The following is a 17796-nucleotide window of genomic DNA, read 5'->3' as shown; positions in this document are numbered from 1 at the left end:
TCAGCCTGTGCAGGCAGTGGGAGCAGAGGGCTTGGGTCTAATTGGTATTTATTGTTGCCATTGTTTTGCATTCCAGACCTTTGATAAACCTTTCCCAGCACAGCAAACCCATGGTTAACTCCACAGCAGTGAGGAAGCTATGGGAGCAGAACTGCAATTAACCTTCACGGGCAAAACAGAACATAAAAAACCATGAGGTAGGCTTGCTTTTTGCAGATGTAATTTTTAATGACAGCTGACAGGTGAAAAAATATACCTTAAAATGAGAACATATTTGTGTTCATGCACAACAGCCAGAGAAGAGACATTTACCTAAAAAAGGGCTAATTATTCATATTGAAGTGAAGAAGAAAAAGGAAGAATGTAAAAGACAAAATAGTTATAATTAAAAAGTAGATTGTTTCTAATACTGGGATTCAAGCGTAAGTGTTGTCAGGTGGCTTCTTATTTAAGTGGCAACGCTCAATGAGTACAAAAAACCTAACCCTTTTCTCAAAACTTTTTCCATGTTGTTATGTGTAAGAGGTGGTATTTATAATGGGAAATATTATGTCTTACGAAGCTGCAAATTCCAGGTAATTATCAGTGGGCAAGACACTTAACTTGCTTTAAGCCTCAATTTCAGCATCTGAAAAATTCGAAGAGGTACCTTAACAGCCTGTAAGCTGAAAGCTCTGTCACATTATATTTTGAGACCCTTTGGGGCTCTGAGCTCTATGACTCTGTAATGCTTTGTAGCAGAACCTCTTCAGTAATTTATCCCTTAACAGATTGCTTCACATGTTAGTAATAACAGGAGGCTGAGGAAAGTTCATTAGATGAAGATTAAGGGAAACGGAGAAGTCATGCTCTGAACCCAGAAAAGAACAGTGTTTGGAGGTAGAGGAAAGTGACCTGGTAGAGGTGACTGTTAGGGACCATAGGCCATGGAAAAGGTGAAAAATAGAAGAAAGGAAACCAGAAAAGGGACAAAGGTAAAGAGGAGTTCTTTTGCATGAATTTGCGAAGGAGACACCTTTAAGAGGTGGGACGAGCTCTCAGAATCTGCGAGTCAGACTTGCTGGTAGGAGGGGTTAGCCTAGCCTCCCCCTGGTTCTTATCTGAGCAGTCACCATGGTTGTGAATTGTCTGTGCGCAGTGTCTGTGGGTTCACTGGCGCTGCCGAATATGGAGGCTTAAAATTTTGAAAGGCAGATATATCTGCCCATCTTTATTCCAAAGCATTTTCCCTTCTCAGAAGCTGTGCCTTCAATTTAGAGGCTGCTGTGAAGGTCGAACCCTCAAGAGAGTCAAGGCAATGTTGTATGTGGGATATAGTTGAAACCTGGGCTGAGGCAGAGAAATTTTGATGATTCTGATGCAGTGAATCTCTGAGTGTCTGCCTGGAACCCCTGGGAGTTGCTGATATTGTGGGCTCTCAGCTGGAATATATTCAGTACATTCAAGTTTTTTATTGTGTCAGTTTTCACTCCAAATTGTGTGTCAGCTTCTGAATATTCTGGTATTAGCTTGTCCCCTGATGTTATGGGTTTTTTCTTCTACTCTTTTCTAAATCTGAAACTGTTAAACTATTAAGCGAAATTCTGTGTGGGACAAAGCCTTGCTCCTTTCTCTTCCTTGGCCATCTTTTCTCCCTAAAGTTTAGCTGTGTTATTGAAGATTCAGAAGTTCTTGGAAATTTTATCTTGGTACTTTCGTTACTTTAACTTGATTTTCTACACAAGGGAACTCCTCCTGGATTTGACCTCTACCTGTTTTTCATGTCATCTTTACATACATACCAGGTGTTACCAGGTGGTGAAGAAGATTGGACAGTGGGCCTTGGCAAGGGATAGTCAAAGCATCACTTTCTCCCCCTCTCCGACCTGTGCTGACGTTCCCAGTGGCCGCTGGGGGGAGCCACATACCTACATTCTCTCAGACTTAACAGAGTCCCTTTTCAAGGAAGCTGAGATCATATTCAGTTGCGGCCAATATGAAAAGTAAATTGTTTTAAATGCCTTTGGAAAGAAAGCAGCAATTCAAACTGACAAATTTATGGGTTTAAATTTGAATCAAATATTATATTTGACTTTCTCCCGTTTTTTTTTTCTCTAGAGGATGTGGAAACTAATGAAAAAGGGACTGTATCTTAAAGGGAAAATGCATACTTGCAAAGCACTGCTTTCCTAGCTTCTTTTTCCAGGCACTTCTCAGGTTGGTAGCTGTGAGGTGGTCAAAACTCCAAATATGTTTGTCTTGTTTAGGTTATAAGGCCATGATGAGTTATTACAGATCCCAAATTGTCTAGAAAGATAGGACAAACAGCATTTAAGGGTATATTTTTCATTTCATTCTTCTTGTTTTGCATCTCTCAAGTGTCTCTAAATGGAACTTATTTTTTAACAATATCTAAAAATAATCTTAAATCATAATGTCGAGAGAGTCTCCATACTTTGGGAAGCAGAAATATAAGTAGCAGAGATATCACGGCTACTACTTCTGTATCAGTTTATACCAGTGGCTCTTTTGTGTACTGTTGAAACACAACCATACAAAACAACAACCCCCCTCCCCACACACACACAAACTGAGAAAGAGTAATGAAATTAAATAAAGAATGGCATTTCACCTCAGGAACTGGGATTTATTTTATTTTTTTTCTTTATTATTTATTTTGTTTTATTTATTTATTTTTAAAGATTTTATTTATTTATTTGACAGACAGAGATCACAAGCAGGCAGAGAGGCAGGTAGAGAGAGAGAGGAGGAAGCAGGCTCTCTGCGGAGCAGAGAGCTGGATGCGGAACTCGATCCCAGGACCCTGAGATCATGACCTGAGCTGAAGGCAGAGGCTTAACCTACTGAGCCACCCAGGCACCCCTGGGATATATTTTAAATCTTCTTTGGAGGAATAGGGTCAAATGTATATGGAGAAACCTTGGATGTAGGATTTAAGAAGGCTATAGACCCAGTGACTTCACACCTCAATTAATGTGTTGCAGACACAGTGACCAGTGCCTCGGACACCCCTTAGCTTTGCTTATCTGTGAGGAGGACCCCTGATTTGATTAGACTGTGTCAATAGTCTCTTCATTTTCTCACCATGAATTTCACTGAGTTTCATAATCTTATTTGGTTTCCATTTAACTGCAGTATAATCAGCTATCTCTTTGAAGAATAGTAACAAAAAATCCTAAAATTTTAAACAGATTAACGCTATGCCAGATTTATGTGACCTATATATTAATGCTCATTATATTTGAAAAAACAGACTCTTCTATAGCAAAAAAAAAAATTAAAATTAAAGAGTATTAGAATTCTGTGACCTAAAAGATCATCTCAACTAAACCTTTGTTTTTTCATGATTAAAAAGAAGAGTCATAGCCATGTTTGTGGCCAGACTATTTTGGAAGAAAATTTAGTTATAGATGTGATTGGAAAATTAATTTTCACCACCATTATTAAGATACTGTTTTGTAAAGAAAGATACAGTATTGGCAGATTATTTTGAGGAAGTTGTTTTGTAGAAAATGAGCATTTGTTGAAGGTTTGCTTGTACCAAGCATTTTATATACATTTATTCATTTACTATTCCCAGTAACACAATAAAAATGCTATATATTTTAAAGGTTAGGAAACTCAAGTGCAGATGTTAAATAATATATGCAACTTTAAATGGTTAATGTCAAAGACATAGTCAAAACAGGTCTCTGTGATACCAACATCTATTCTCTTAAGAAAAAATTTTCCCTTTTGCCCCAGTATTCTTAAGAAATAATTGACATACATCACCATATAATTTAATGTATACAACATGATGATTGATTTGCATATATTGTGGAATGACTATCACAATAGCTTCAGCTAATATCCATTTTCTTGTATAGATACAATATAAAGAAAAGAAAGAATAAAGGAAAAAATTCTCCTTATGATAATTCTTAGAGATAATTCATCTCCTTTTGATGATTAACTCTGTTAACAACTTTTGTGTATATTATACTGTGGTATTACCTATAGTCATTATGTTGTATATTACATCCCAGTACTTATTTATCTTACAACTGAAGGCTTGTACCTTTTGATCATCTTCCCCTGATTCTCCCTCCCTCTACTCCCTTTGGTAACCACAAGTCTGGTCTCTTTTTCTATGAATTAGGGTTTTTTTTTTTCCTGTCTTTTGTTTTCGTTTTTTAGATTCCACATAGAAGTGAGATCATCCAGTTATTTGTTGTTCTCTAACTTATTACACTTACCGTAATACCTTCAAGGTCCATTCATTTTTGTCATAAATGGTAGTATTTCCTTATCTCTTATGGCTGAATAATATCCCATTGAATATATATACCACAACTTTTTTATCCATTCATTGATAAACACTTTGGTTAGTTGTTTCCATGTTCTGGCTATTATAAGTAATGCTCTATGAACATGGGGGCACAGATACATTTTCAAGTCAGTGTTTTTCATATCTTTGGATATAATCCCAAAATGAAATTGCTGGATCATATAGCAGTTCTAATTTTTAATCTTTTTGAGTATCCTCCATACTGTGTTCCATAGTGGCTGTACCAATTTACAATTCCATCAGCAGTGCAGGAGGATTCCCTTTTCTCCACATCCACACCAGCATTGTTATCTTTTGTCTTTTTGATGATGACCATTCTAATAGTCATTGTGGTTTTAATTTGTATTTCTCTAATGACTAGTGAGGTTGAGCATCTTTTCATAACTGTTGGCCTTATGTGTATTTTATTTGGAGAAATTTTTGAGTCCTTTTCCCGTATTTTAAATTGTTTTTATTCTTTTGTTTTGGTATTGAGTTGTTATGGGTTCTTTGTATTTTTTGGATATTAACCCTTACCAGATACATGGTTTGCAAATAATGTTTCCTATTATGTAGATTGTCTTTTCACTTTGTTGATAGTATCTTTTGCTGTGCGGAAGCTTTTTAGCTTGATGCAGTACCCTTTGCTTATTTTTTATTTTTATTGCTTGTGCTTTTGTTGTTTTATACAAAAAAATTATTACCGAGACCTATGCCAGGGAGCTTTGTTCCTGTTTTCTTCTCGGAGTTTCTTCTAGGAGTTTACTGGTTTCAGGTCTTATATTTAAGTCTTTCATCCATTTCAAGTTATTTTTTGTGAGTGGTATAATATATGGGTCCAGCTTCATTCTTTTACGTGTGATTTTCCAATTAAATATCATTGGAATCTTGATAGAGATTGCATTAAATCTACAGATGGCTTTTGGAAGTATTCATATTTTAACAACATTAATTCTTTTGATTCATGAACATGGGGCACCTTTTCATTTATTTTCATCTTCTTCAGTTTGTTGCGTCAGTGTCTTATAGTTTTCAGCATAGAGATCTTTTCCCTCCTTACTTAAATTTATTCCTAAATATTTTATCCTTTTTGATGCTGTTGTAAATGGGATTGATTTATTCATTTCATTTTTCAGAAATTTTGGTGTTAGTGTATAGAAATATATATGTTAATTTTGTATCTTGCAAATATACTGAATTCATTGATTAGATCTTAAAGTTTTTGAGTTGAGACTTTGGGATTTTCTATATATAAAATCATGTCATCTTCAAATCAGGCAATTTTAACTTTTTCCTTTACAATTCTGACACCTCTTATTTCTTTTACTTCTCTGAGTGCTATAGTTAGGACTTCCAGTGCTATGTTGAACAGGATTGGTCGGTGTGGGGACCCTTGCCTTGTCCCTTACCATAAAAGAAAAATTTTCATTCTTTCATTATTGAGTATGATGCTCACTGTCAGCTTGTCATATATGGCCTTTATTATGTTGAGATATATTCCTTCTAGGCCTAATTTTTTAGGAGTTTTTTTTAATCATGAATCGATGTTGAATTTCATTGAATGCTTTTTCTGAGTCTTTTGAGATAATCACATGATTATTTTCTTTCATACTATTAATATCACATTGATGGGTTTGCATATGTTTAGCAATCTTTGTATCACAGGGTAAATCCTACTTGGTCATGGTAAATGATCCTTTTAATTTCCTGCTGAATTTGATTTACTCATATTTCATTAAGAATTTTTTCATCTTTATTCATCAGGAATAATGACTGGTCTGCAGATTTGTTTTTTTGTTGTGGGTGTTACTTTTTTTTTTTTTTTTTTTTTTTGCTGTGTTCTCTTCTGGTTTTGGTGTCAGAACAATGCTGTCCTTATAAAATGAGTTTGGAAGTGTTCTTTCTTTTTTATTTTTTGGAGGGGTTTGAGAAAGATTAATATTTATTATTCTTTAAGTGGTAAAATTCACCAGGGAAGCCATTTGGTCCTGGTTTTTCTTAACTGGGAGATTTTTAATTATTGATTCAACCTCCTTACTAGTAATTAGTACATTCAAATTTTCTATTTCTTCCTGTTTAGTCATGGTAAGTAGTATATTTCTTTTTTTTTTTTTTAAGATTTTATTTATTAGTGATAGAGCAAGAGAGGGAACACAAACACAAGGTAACTGGAGAGGGAGAAACAGGCTCCCTGCTCAGCAGGGGAGCCTGATACGAGGCTCCATCCCAGAACCCTGGGATCATGACCTGAGCTGAAGGCAGATGCTTAATAGTCATTAAGCTATCCAGGCACCCCAAGAAATATATTTCTAAGAATTTTTCCATTTCTTCTAGGCCATCCAGATTGTCGGCATATTCTGAGCATTTGAATCTCTGTGGTATCAGTTGAATGTCTCTTTTTTTATTTATAATTTTGTTGATTTTGGTCTTTTGTTTTTGTTTTGCTTTGTTTTGTTTTGCTTGGTTAGTCTAGCTAAGGGTTTGTCAATTTTATCTTCTGAAAGAACAAACTCTTTATTTGGTCAGTCATTTCTATTGTTTTTCTGTTCTCTATTTAATTTATTTTCTAATATTTATTATTTCCTTTCTTCTGTTAAATTTGGGTTCACTTTGTTCTTTCCCTGTTTCTTAAGTCATCATTGGGTTGTTTATTTGGGATCTTTCTTTCTTCTTAGTGTAGAAGTTTATTATTTTAAACTTCCTCCTTAGAACTGTTTTTACTACATCCCATAAATTCTGGCAAGTTGTGTTTCCATATTTGTTTGTTTCAAGAAACTTTTTTATTTCTTCTTTGATCCATTGGTTGTACAGGAGAATATTGTTTAATTCCCCTGAGTTTGTAAATTTTCCAGTTTTCCTCCTCTTAATGATTTTTAGTTTCATGCCATTGTGGTCAGAGAAGATACTCGGCATGATTTCAATCTTCTTTAATTTTCTAAGATATTTTTTGTGGTCTAACATATGGTCTATCCTAGATAATGTTCCATGTATGCTTGAAAAAAATGTGTATTCTGCTGTTGTTGGATAACATATTCTATATGTGTCTGTTAGATTCATTTGGTCTAAGGTATTATACAAATCTGTTGTTTGCTAGTTGATTATTTCTTGATAATTGTTGAGAGTGGGGTATTAAAGTCTCCAACTATTATATCACAGTTTATCTCTCCTTTGGCTCTTTCAGTGTTTGCTTTGTATATTTAGGTGCTCTGCTATTGGACACATAAATATTTGTAACTCTGGATGTATTGATCCCTTTATTAGTATATATAATCACCTTCTTTTTCTGTTTATACCATTTTTAGTTTAAAGTCTATTTTGTCTGATATACATACAGTTACTCCTGCCTTTTGATGGTTACCATTTTCTTGAAATGTCTTTTTCTATTCCTTCACTTTCAGTCTATGTGTCTTTAAGGCTAAAGTGAGCCTCTTATAGGCAGAATATTGTTAGATCTTGCTTTTTTTATTCCTTCAGCCATTCTCTGTCTTTTAAATTGATAATTTGATCTGTTTATATTTAAGGTAATTATTGATAGGTAAGATTTACTATTGCCCTTATTTTCATTGTTTTCTGCTTGTTTTGTAGATCCATTGTTCCTTGCTTCTTATACTGCTGTCTTTTTTTAATGTGTTTTAATATCCTTTGATATCAGTGTGCTTTGACTTCTTTATAATGGTCTTTTAAGTAATTATTGTTAAGATTTTTCTTGTGGTTATTATGAGGCTTATGTAAAATGTCTTAGGCCAGATGTGAATGTTGCTGGGGTACAGATGTAGAGAGGTGACTGTGGAGAGAACATGTCTCCACTGAGCACTTGTATTCAGCTCCTTCATTTTCAACATAGAAGAAACTCACATCAATTCCCTGGACTCTAAAGGCTATTACAATGCCCCTATAATAAAAACCACTGGATCAGTGTCTGCAGGTTTCCTTAACATCTTATCAAGTACAGAAAGAATCATCTTGATGTCACAAATCGGCTACTTATCCCTTTAATACTCACCATCAGGTTCCTTGGGCCATAATCAGTTATCATATCTCAAGCTGTGATGATAAAGATTGTATTGAGCAGAATGTTGTCAACCAAACCAGGAACCTTGGACAAGAAACTCTGGCTGAGAGAACATGGCAGTGTCCTCTTTGTGATGAAGACTGAGATAAAGGTCTGTAGGAACAGATTAGCACCCAATGGTCTGGGGCACAGCCAGATACTGTGGCAACAACAGTCCTGTAAGCAACATAGTTCTGGAACATAAGAGTAACCTGACTTCACGCCTGTACATTCCCAAGTCTCTACTATATGTTCTGCCACGGAAAAACAATGGAAATGCACAGTAAGTGAAAATCTATCTTATCAAATGCCAGACCCTAGAATACTCTTGTTTCTTCTTGCTACCAGTGGGGTCTTCGTTTTTTTTTTTCTTAATCTAATTATAGAAAGATAAAGTGTGATATTTAAACTGAAAACAAAACAAAACAAAACACTTTAAACATTTGTAAGACTATTTGAAAATGATAACAGCCTAACTTCCATAGAATTATCATACTTTACACTTTTACTTCCTCCTCTCACATTTTAGGTTATTGTTGTTTCATTTTTTTTTAATTTTTAAAAATTTAAAAATTTTTGTGTATTTTAAAATTTACATTTTTAAAAAGATTTTATTTATTTATTTGCCGGAGAGAGGGAAAGAGAGAGCACAAGCAGGGGGAGCAGCAGGCAGAGGGGGAAGCAGGCTCCCTGCTGAGCAAGGATCCCGATGCGGGACTCAATTTAGGACCCCAGAATCATCACCTGAGCCAAAATCAATAGTTGGACGTTTAACTGACTGAACCATCCAGGCACCCCTGTTTTGATGATGCTAATTAGCATTATTTTACTTCAACTTAAAGAACTCCCTTTAACATTTTTGTAAGGCAGATCTACGTAGTGAACTTTCTCAGCTTTTGTTTGTTTGAGAAAGCCTTTATTTTCCCTCCTTTGTTTCTGAAGGACCACTTTGGCAGGTATAAAATTTTTGGTTGACAGCTATTTTCTTTCAATAGTTTGAATATGTCATTCTTTTCTCTCCTGTTCTGAAAAGTTTCTGTTGAGAAATCCACCTATAGTCTTAAGGGGAGTCCCTTGTGTGTAACTTCTCTCTTTTATCTTACTGCTCTTAAAATTTTTTGTCTTTGACTTTTGGCAATTTAATTATAATGTGTTTCAGTGTAGCCCTATTTGGGTTCAAGTTATTTGGGATCATTTGGGCTTTCTGGATCTGGATGCTCATCTTTCTTCAGGTTTGGGAAGTTTTCAGCCATTATTGTTCTAAATATACTTTCTGTCCCTTTCTTTTTTTTTTTTTCTCTCTCGAATTTCCATAATGCATATATTGTTACTTTCCATTGTGTCTTATAATTCCCATAGGCATTCTTCATATGTTTTCAGTCTTTTCTTTTTTTTTTTCTTTTTGCTCCTCTGACTATGTAATTTCCAATATTCTATTCTTCAGGTCACCGATTTGTTCTTCTGCATGGTCTGTCCTGCTTTTGAAACTATTGAATTCTTCTATTCAGTATTTGCATTTTTCAAGTCTAAGATTTACAGGTTTTTCTTTTTTTTGGATAGTTGCTATTGTCTAGTCAGTTTTTCATTTTTTAATGCATTTTTTTAAAAAGAAATTTTATTCAGTCATCTGTGTTTTCTTGTAGTTTGCTATACTTTCTTAAGAGGGTTATTCTGAATTCTCTGTCTGACAGTTTATTAGATGTCTATTTCTTTAGGGTCAGTTATTGGAACCTGGTTAGTTTCCTTTGGTGGTTTCATGTTTACCTAATTTTCCTTGATTCCTTATATTGCTATCTGCACATTTGAGTTATGGGCTTTTTTCCTAGACTTTACAGGTTGCTTTGGAAGAGAGAGCTCTTCATCAGTTTGCTCAATTTGGGCTTTTGAGTGTGTCTGCTGGTAATGTCTTTGGGCAAGTAGGGCCTCCTATTATGGTCTATTTTGGGTGAGGCAACTGTTCAAGCTCTGAGGATAAGGGTAGAATGTGTGTCACTGACTGCTAGATGGAATTGCTGGCTTTGTTTCCTACTGAGAGAGGCTATACAATGAGCTCTGTGGTTGTCTGAATTCTTTGGTCAGGCTTACTAGATGGTTGAGACTGGGTACCATATTCAGTAATAGATGGGAGTATGGATTGTCTTCCCTGCTCTGAAAGAGCAGTAGCATGGGGCCCAGGGCCTGTACAGTTCACTGGGGGCCCAAATGAGGCCTGGGTATGCCCTGAATTCTCTGGTCATGTGAGGCCACAGTTTTACTCTGTAGACTGGAGAAACCATGGGCTATGTTTTCTGTTCAAGGCCACTGTGCCTAGGGCTGTTGAATTGGCTACACAGCTTCCCATGTGCTTTGGTTAGGTTTCCTGGTGGGACAGGCTGAAGGCTATACTCAGCATGAGTGGGGCTACAGATTAGATTCCCTTCCTGGGTGCAGCAGAAGCAGCATTTCTAAAATTGGTAAAGCTCTTTGTTTGTTGTCTTAACTAAAGCCAATCCACACCCCAAGTTCCCTCTGAACAAGGCCACTGGCTTTACTCTGCAAGCTATTAGCTCTGTCTATCCCTTTTGCTTGAGTACTGCTGATCTGCATAGCTTTCAGGCATAGAAGATGATGCTGGAAGACACCCTCCACAGGGGGTGGGACAACATCTTGACTCCCTTTTCTGTGTAGGAGCTGGAGGCCCTCTTCAGGCTACTATCAATTTCCCAAACAAGCTTTCGGTTGAGAGGGGCCAGGAGCTACCCTCACCCTTGGCTATGAATTAATTCCCCTGCCTGTGCATAGTATGGGATGCTTCCCTGCCCAGTACTGGCTTTGCTTTGAGGATAATCAGCTCTGCTCACCTGCCTCTCAGCTTGAGCGTCACTGGGCTACATAGCTTTCAGGAGATGTCACTAGCCTGTCACAAACTCTCCACAGCATGTGAGGCTGTGACTCAGCACCTTGCCTGGCTGCAGACAAACTGGACGCTAGAGCTGGCAAAACCCACTTGAGTATCTGTTTGGGCAGATCTGTACCCTAATGACTTTCCTGGCCAGAGTGACTCCAACTTGGTCTTGCAGATGAGCAAAGCTGCTGATTGGGATTACGATGTGGGCACTGCAGTTATGAACTTGGTCTGCCAAGATCCACTGCTGGTTGTTGCAAACCCCTCCCCCCTTCTCTATCAGGGTCAGATTCCCAGTGGTTGGGTCCTACAGATTCTCCCACAATCCCCACGGTGTAATATCAGAGTAGGGGCTCCCATGAAGTGGCCACAATGCTGGGTGCCCTGCCTGGGTTCTATTCCTACTTGAGGAATTGAAGGGTCAGGGGAGACCTCATAGCACGATGCTGTGCTGTCCTGGAGGAGGGGGTAATATGGTCAACATGTAGCTGGTTCTCTTACCCTTCTAATGCATCTGTCTTGCTCTCTGTGGTGCAGGGGTGGTTCTTCAGACTCACCCGCCGTGTTCTAGGATAGTCTCAGTGTCTTTCTCTTCAACAGATTGTAGTTATTTTTGTAAGGGGAGTCAAATCAGTAATGACCTATGTCACCATCTTGATGATGTCATTCTAATTTTTTTCTTTTTCTTTTTGTACCATTTAAACTGTTATATATGTTAACTTACATAATTTATGCTTTCTTAAGTTTAGAGGGATATGTCAAAATAGTCTAAAACAAATCCACGTTTTATGCTTGTGTCAATTTATGTAGAGAAATTTGCACTGCTATTCTCTGAAGGTTGTAATGATTAACAGTTTAACTTGTTCTCTTTTCCTAGAAATCAACTTTTAGAATAATTAAAATTCTCACAGTGAAGAAATAAATATAGGTGTCTTACTCTAGTATCTAATTAATACTACCTTACCAAGCTTCAAATATTTAACTAGATTTGATTCTAAAGAGCCTCTTCTTCCAGTTTCTGTTTTGGGTACTATCTTTTCACTTAAAGGTAGATGAAAATAACATATGAGTATCAGAAAAAAAATGAAGGGGGAAATGTGATTTCTATATCTTAAGTAACTAAAATACTCAATTGAAGCAGGTGTTCATTGGATAATAAGAGGAACGTCATTGTGGTGAAGTTAGATAGGACAATAACATCTGCTTTAATCACAGGTACTAAAGAAATATTTATAGAGAGGCACAGAATAACAGCAACTGAAAGATTATTCTTTCATTCCCTTAATTTGTTTCTTTATCCATTATCTTGTGCTATTTAACAAAAAGTCTTAGTTTAACAAGTGATGTCTTAGCAATGAGTAGAAAGAAAGGGATACTTTATTAGAGGAATGAACATTATTATCATTAAGAGAAATATTTTTTTTAAAGATTTTATTTATTGACAGACAGAGATCACAAGTAGGCAGAGAGGCAGGTAGAGAGAGAGGAGGAAGCGGGTTCCATGCTGAGCAGAGAGCCCGATGTGGGGCTCCATCCCAGGACCCTGGGATCATGACCTGAGCTGAAGGCAGAGGCTTTAACCCAGCGAGCCACCCAGACGCCCTAAGAGAAATATTTTTAAATGACAGTGGATTTTGTTTCAAATTTTGCTGTATTAATGTCAAAATTTAGGCATTCAAATAAGCCAGTATATAAACTATATATAACAAATACATTTTAAATTAGAAATAACAAGAAGAGGGGCACCTGGGTGGCTCAGTGAGTTAAAGCCTCTGCCTTCTGCTCAGGTCATGATCTCAGGGTCCTGGGATTGAGCCCCAGATCGGGCTCCCTCCTCAGTGGGAAGCCTGCTTCTTCCTCTCCCACTTCTCCTGCTTGTATTCCCTCTCTCACTATCTCTCTCTCTCTCTCTCTAAAAAAAAAAAAAAAAAAAAAAAAAAAAAAAAAAAAAAAAAAAAAAAAAGAAATAACAAGAAGAGATTCAAAATGACCTAGATAAAATTTTCTCATGGGCATATTATCTGCCATGTCCTCATTTGAGTGTTCTAGGTACAAACTTGAATAATTTAATCTTAAAAATTTCAAAACTTCAGAGCAGTATAAACACCGGCACAGTGAACACTCATATACACTTCACCTGGATTCTTCAATTGCTAACATTTTGTCACATTTTATTTTTCTGTATTTTTTCTCTGTCTTTCTCTCCACACACCTATTGTTGAAAATTAATTGCAGATGTCATGACATTTTACCTCTGGATACCTCAGCATGCATTTTCTAAGAATAAAGAACTTTCTCATACATAACTACAAAACTGTTATCACACAAGAAATTTTATAGTAATTCAAAAATTTTATTTTATATCAGATTTATTTTAAAAAATTTCCAATTTTCTCCCAATGAGATCCCCCCAGTGCTCTTGGAGTTTCTTTTCATTAGCCTAGCAGAAAACTCGGCAAGTCTAAGTTTGGGTTAGTTCCATGGAAGATGAAGCTGAGACCAGACACTGGACTCTGGAGGCTCCATAGTTCTAATGAGCCTATTTCCTTCACCTGGGAGCTTCCAGTGTTGCCTAGTTGTATAGATCACTTCTGCCCAACCTATACTCTATAAACGTGTAGAGGGGCGCCTGGGTGGCTCAGTTGTCAAGTGTCTGCCTTCGGCTCTGGTCATGATCCCAGAGTCCTGGGATCCAGCCCCGAGTTAGGCTCCCTGCTCAGCAGGAAGCCTGCTTCTCCCTCTTCCACTCCCCCTGCTTGTGTTCCCTCTATTGCTGTCTCTCTCTCTCTCTCTGTTAATGTCAAATAAATAAATAAACCTTTAAAAAAATTAATGTGTAGACTTTCATCAGTAGAGAGGGGACTCTCTCAACTTCGCATTGGCCAGGAACTTAAAAGTTACCTATGCCCAAACTAAATTGTGAGATTATAAAAGTCATGGAGACTACATGCACTCTGCTAATGTTTCTGTTTTAAAACTCTCACTCAATAAACCCTATTGTATAACCTAGTATTATCTCTCTGTGACCTCTGTGGATGGCATCCCTGGAGACTTAAGCAATAGGCAATGAGAAAATATATATTGTCAATTGTCAACAGCCACATGATTGAGTTTAAAAGTGTATCTTCTCTCATATGAGCCTAGGAGGACTGCAGCCTGGCTGACAAATTCATTGCAGTGTTTTGAGAGACCTTAAGCCAGAAGACCCAACTAAGCTATCCTCATATTTTAGAATCACAGAACTGTGAGATAATATATATTTATTGTTTTTAGGCCCTAAGTTTGGGAGTAATTTATTTTATAGCAATGGATAACTAATACAACTCGCTAGTCTCTGAGTGCTGTCATTTCTTTTTAGTGCAACATGATTTCTTAGATTAACTTTGTATTTTTCCCAAACCAATTACTGCAATAAGCATTTCTCCAAATTTCTCTATTTTCTTTCAGTGGAGAATGGTGTTTAGAATACAAAATCTGGTCATAAAATGTGCTCATTGTTATAGAGATGTCATTGTTTCTACATCCATCCAATGAATAGAGTTAGAAAACACTATAAAAAAATATCGAGCTCATACTAATATTACCAATTCTCATTTAATATGCATGGCTCTTTTTTGCCTTCTTTAATTACATATTTATCTCTTTCTTTTTATAGTAAAGGTCTTACTTTCTTAACAGAAGAGAGTTAACATTACAAGGAAGTGGAGTAGAGAGTGTCACAATTTTAGCAATGACAGTAAGTTCTCTGGCTTTCTGGAATATCTTCCTTTGATTGTGTCTTCATTTCTACCAGATGAGGCTTATTTGTTTGATTCTTGAGGGATTTCTGAATGTTTAGTTTTCTTATCGAAAAATTTTTGGAATTATCTTTCAGCTTAGAAAAATGATCCAGAAAGAACTTAAAAATTGGGAAGGAATACCAAAAATATAAGTAAATAACTTGTGGTGACTTGTGTTTTTGTTTGATTAATTATTATTTAATAGAAAGCATGTTGTGTCTCTAATATGTTCACTCTTTAAGGCACCAGAGTCTCAAAGTTTCTATTTCTGGTAAGAACTTATATTCCTGATGGGGGAGTCACATAAATGCATCAAAATAGTTAATATAATTAAGTGATAGCATAGAGATACAGAGCACTTTCTCATGTTAAATATTGACATATATTATTTTAGTAGTAATCAAACAATAATTTTTTTAAAGGGAGCAAAGGATAGATCAAAGGGAGATGATTCTTTCTTGAATTGGGAAAAATGTCAGAGGCAAAACTAGTTAATTTCACAATTTTCATTAAACTTTGATGAATTTAACAAGAGGATTTCTCAAATAAATTTTGCTTTTTAACCTCCCTGCTTCAAATATAACTACAGATCTTCCTGATATACAATGGGATTATGTCCTGATAAATCCATTGAAGTTGAAAATACCATGACTGAAAATGCATTTAATACATTTAATCTACTAAACATTACAGCTGAGGCTAGACTATCTTAAACATGCTCAGAATACTTACATTTTCCTACAGTTGGACAAAATCATCTAACACAAACCTATTTTATAATAAAGTATTGAATATCTCATGTAATTTATTGGCTATTATGCTAAAAGTGAGAAGCAGAATGGTTGTATGGGTGCAGAATGATTTTAAGTATATCAGTTGTTTACCCTCATGATCATGTGGCTGATTGGGAGCTCTGGTTTGCTGTTTCTGCTTAGCATCACTTGAAAGTATCATATTACGTACCATTAGCTTGGGAAAAGATCAAAATTCAGTATTTGAAGTATGCTTTCTCCTGTATGCATATAGATTTCATACTATCCCAAAGTCAGAAAATTATGTCAAACCCTTACAAGCTGGAGACTGTCTTTAGATTTTTATTCTGATTTTGGTCAATAGTAGTCATATAATAATAATAATAATAATATAATATATATAATAATATATTATTATATATTATTTTATATATAATATAATATATAATAATATATATAATAATATAATAATAATAATAGTCAACTGTTATGTGGTTAATTAAAGAGTATGAAAATAGTATGAAAACAAATATTGAACAATTACATAGTATGAAAAGAGTATGAAAATAAATATTGAACAGTTACTAAGGTGATTAAGTTCTCTACTTATCTTTCTAAAAATATTATTGTTATTTCAAATTTTGCATCTCTAGCTAAGCTCTCAGATAAAACTTTTAAGAAATCTGTACAACTGTAATTCGTGCTCATGCTCCCAGGGAGCAAGAGTTAGGGCATTAGTACAATGATCTGTTCAGTATAATTCAGAGAAATCCTTGGAGAAAGGAGAAAAGTGGGTGGAAAAACTGAAAAAGAGGGCAACTCAAGTGACATTTACGTTTTTTAAAGAATTATTTATTTTGTTTTTAAAAGATTTTATTTATTTGAGAGAGAGAGAGGGAGAATGAGAGAGAGAGCATGAGAGGAGAGAAGTCAGCGGGAGAAGCAGACTCCCTGCAGAGCAGAGAGCCTGATGTGGGACTCGATCCTGGGACTCCAGGATCAGGACCTGAGCTGAAGGCAGTCACTTAACCAACTGAGCCACTCAGGTGCCTGACATTTACGTTTTTATCTTTTACTGTGTTTGGTAATTTTGTTTAAGCTTATCAATATTGTTTTTCTTTTATTTATTACATCATTTATATTGATCGAACTGATGATAATCCTGATAGAAGCAGAAAACTTGCTACAAAATGACTTTGGTAGAAAATAAATCAAGGCTGACATTTTAAACCTATTTGTTAATAAACATATGCAACTGAAAAACTTTCATTAGTATCAGAGAAAATTAATTCTAGGGAAGTGCAGTGTATTTACAAATGATAGCCATCTACACTTTATGAAGTTCATGCTGGGCCAATGGCCTATCAGTCTTTGCAGACCCTAAACATGTAGGATTGGTTGGGAGAAAACCACTGAGGATGGATTCTTTGGGACCATTTAATCATAATGAACTTCATTAAAAATTATAACTTATGAAACTCCTGGATTTTTTTTTTTCTTTTTCAGTTCCATTTCTATTTATTTTTCCTTTCTAGTTCCTTTTTCCATGGGCATAGTCATTGGAACAATGCATGTTGTTCTAGTTTCAGAGAAGTTCTTTCTGATTTTCGAAACTAAAAGTCCAAAATTGCTATCCACTGGTCACCCTAGGCACTATAGATACAGAGAAAAAGATAAGACAAAACCTCTTCTTTCCAGTGATTCTCAGCTTAAGCCCATTTGAGTCTTTACCATGGACACAGACATTTGCATTAGGAATGTTTTATCGAGCAAGGTCAACCAATGAGGACCACTGGAAAATACCTACTTAGGAGAATACCTTGTGGATTTTAGCTCTTCTGTTCTTTGTAATACTTGAAACAGAATAAGTTTATGTACTTACTATTTTGTCATTGTGTGATAGATAACAGTGAAGTAAAAGCCATGAGGAACTAGTCTAGGTCCTAGGCCTTGTAAACCACAATCAGTTGGATTTAGCTCACAAAGTAGTTGTGAGTCATGGTTAAGTGATTGTGACATGT

General features: G+C 35.8%; 1 pseudogene across 1 annotated transcript; it reads left to right on the top strand.

Annotated features, from left to right (window-relative positions):
- The first annotated feature begins 537 nt into the window (after nucleotides 1-537).
- Nucleotides 538-8647, top strand: LOC308338316 (gametocyte-specific factor 1-like; annotated as a pseudogene). The gene is made up of 2 exons: nucleotides 538-575; nucleotides 8187-8647. The product of its transcript is annotated as a gametocyte-specific factor 1-like (transcript).
- The last annotated feature ends 9149 nt before the right edge of the window (nucleotides 8648-17796 follow it).

This window comes from Martes martes, assembly GCF_963455335.1.
Source record: "Martes martes genome assembly, chromosome: 2".
Taxonomy (NCBI): Eukaryota; Metazoa; Chordata; class Mammalia; order Carnivora; family Mustelidae; genus Martes; species Martes martes.
The sequence above is the reverse complement of the archived record's forward strand: the minus strand, read 5'-3'. Positions and strand labels throughout refer to the sequence as shown.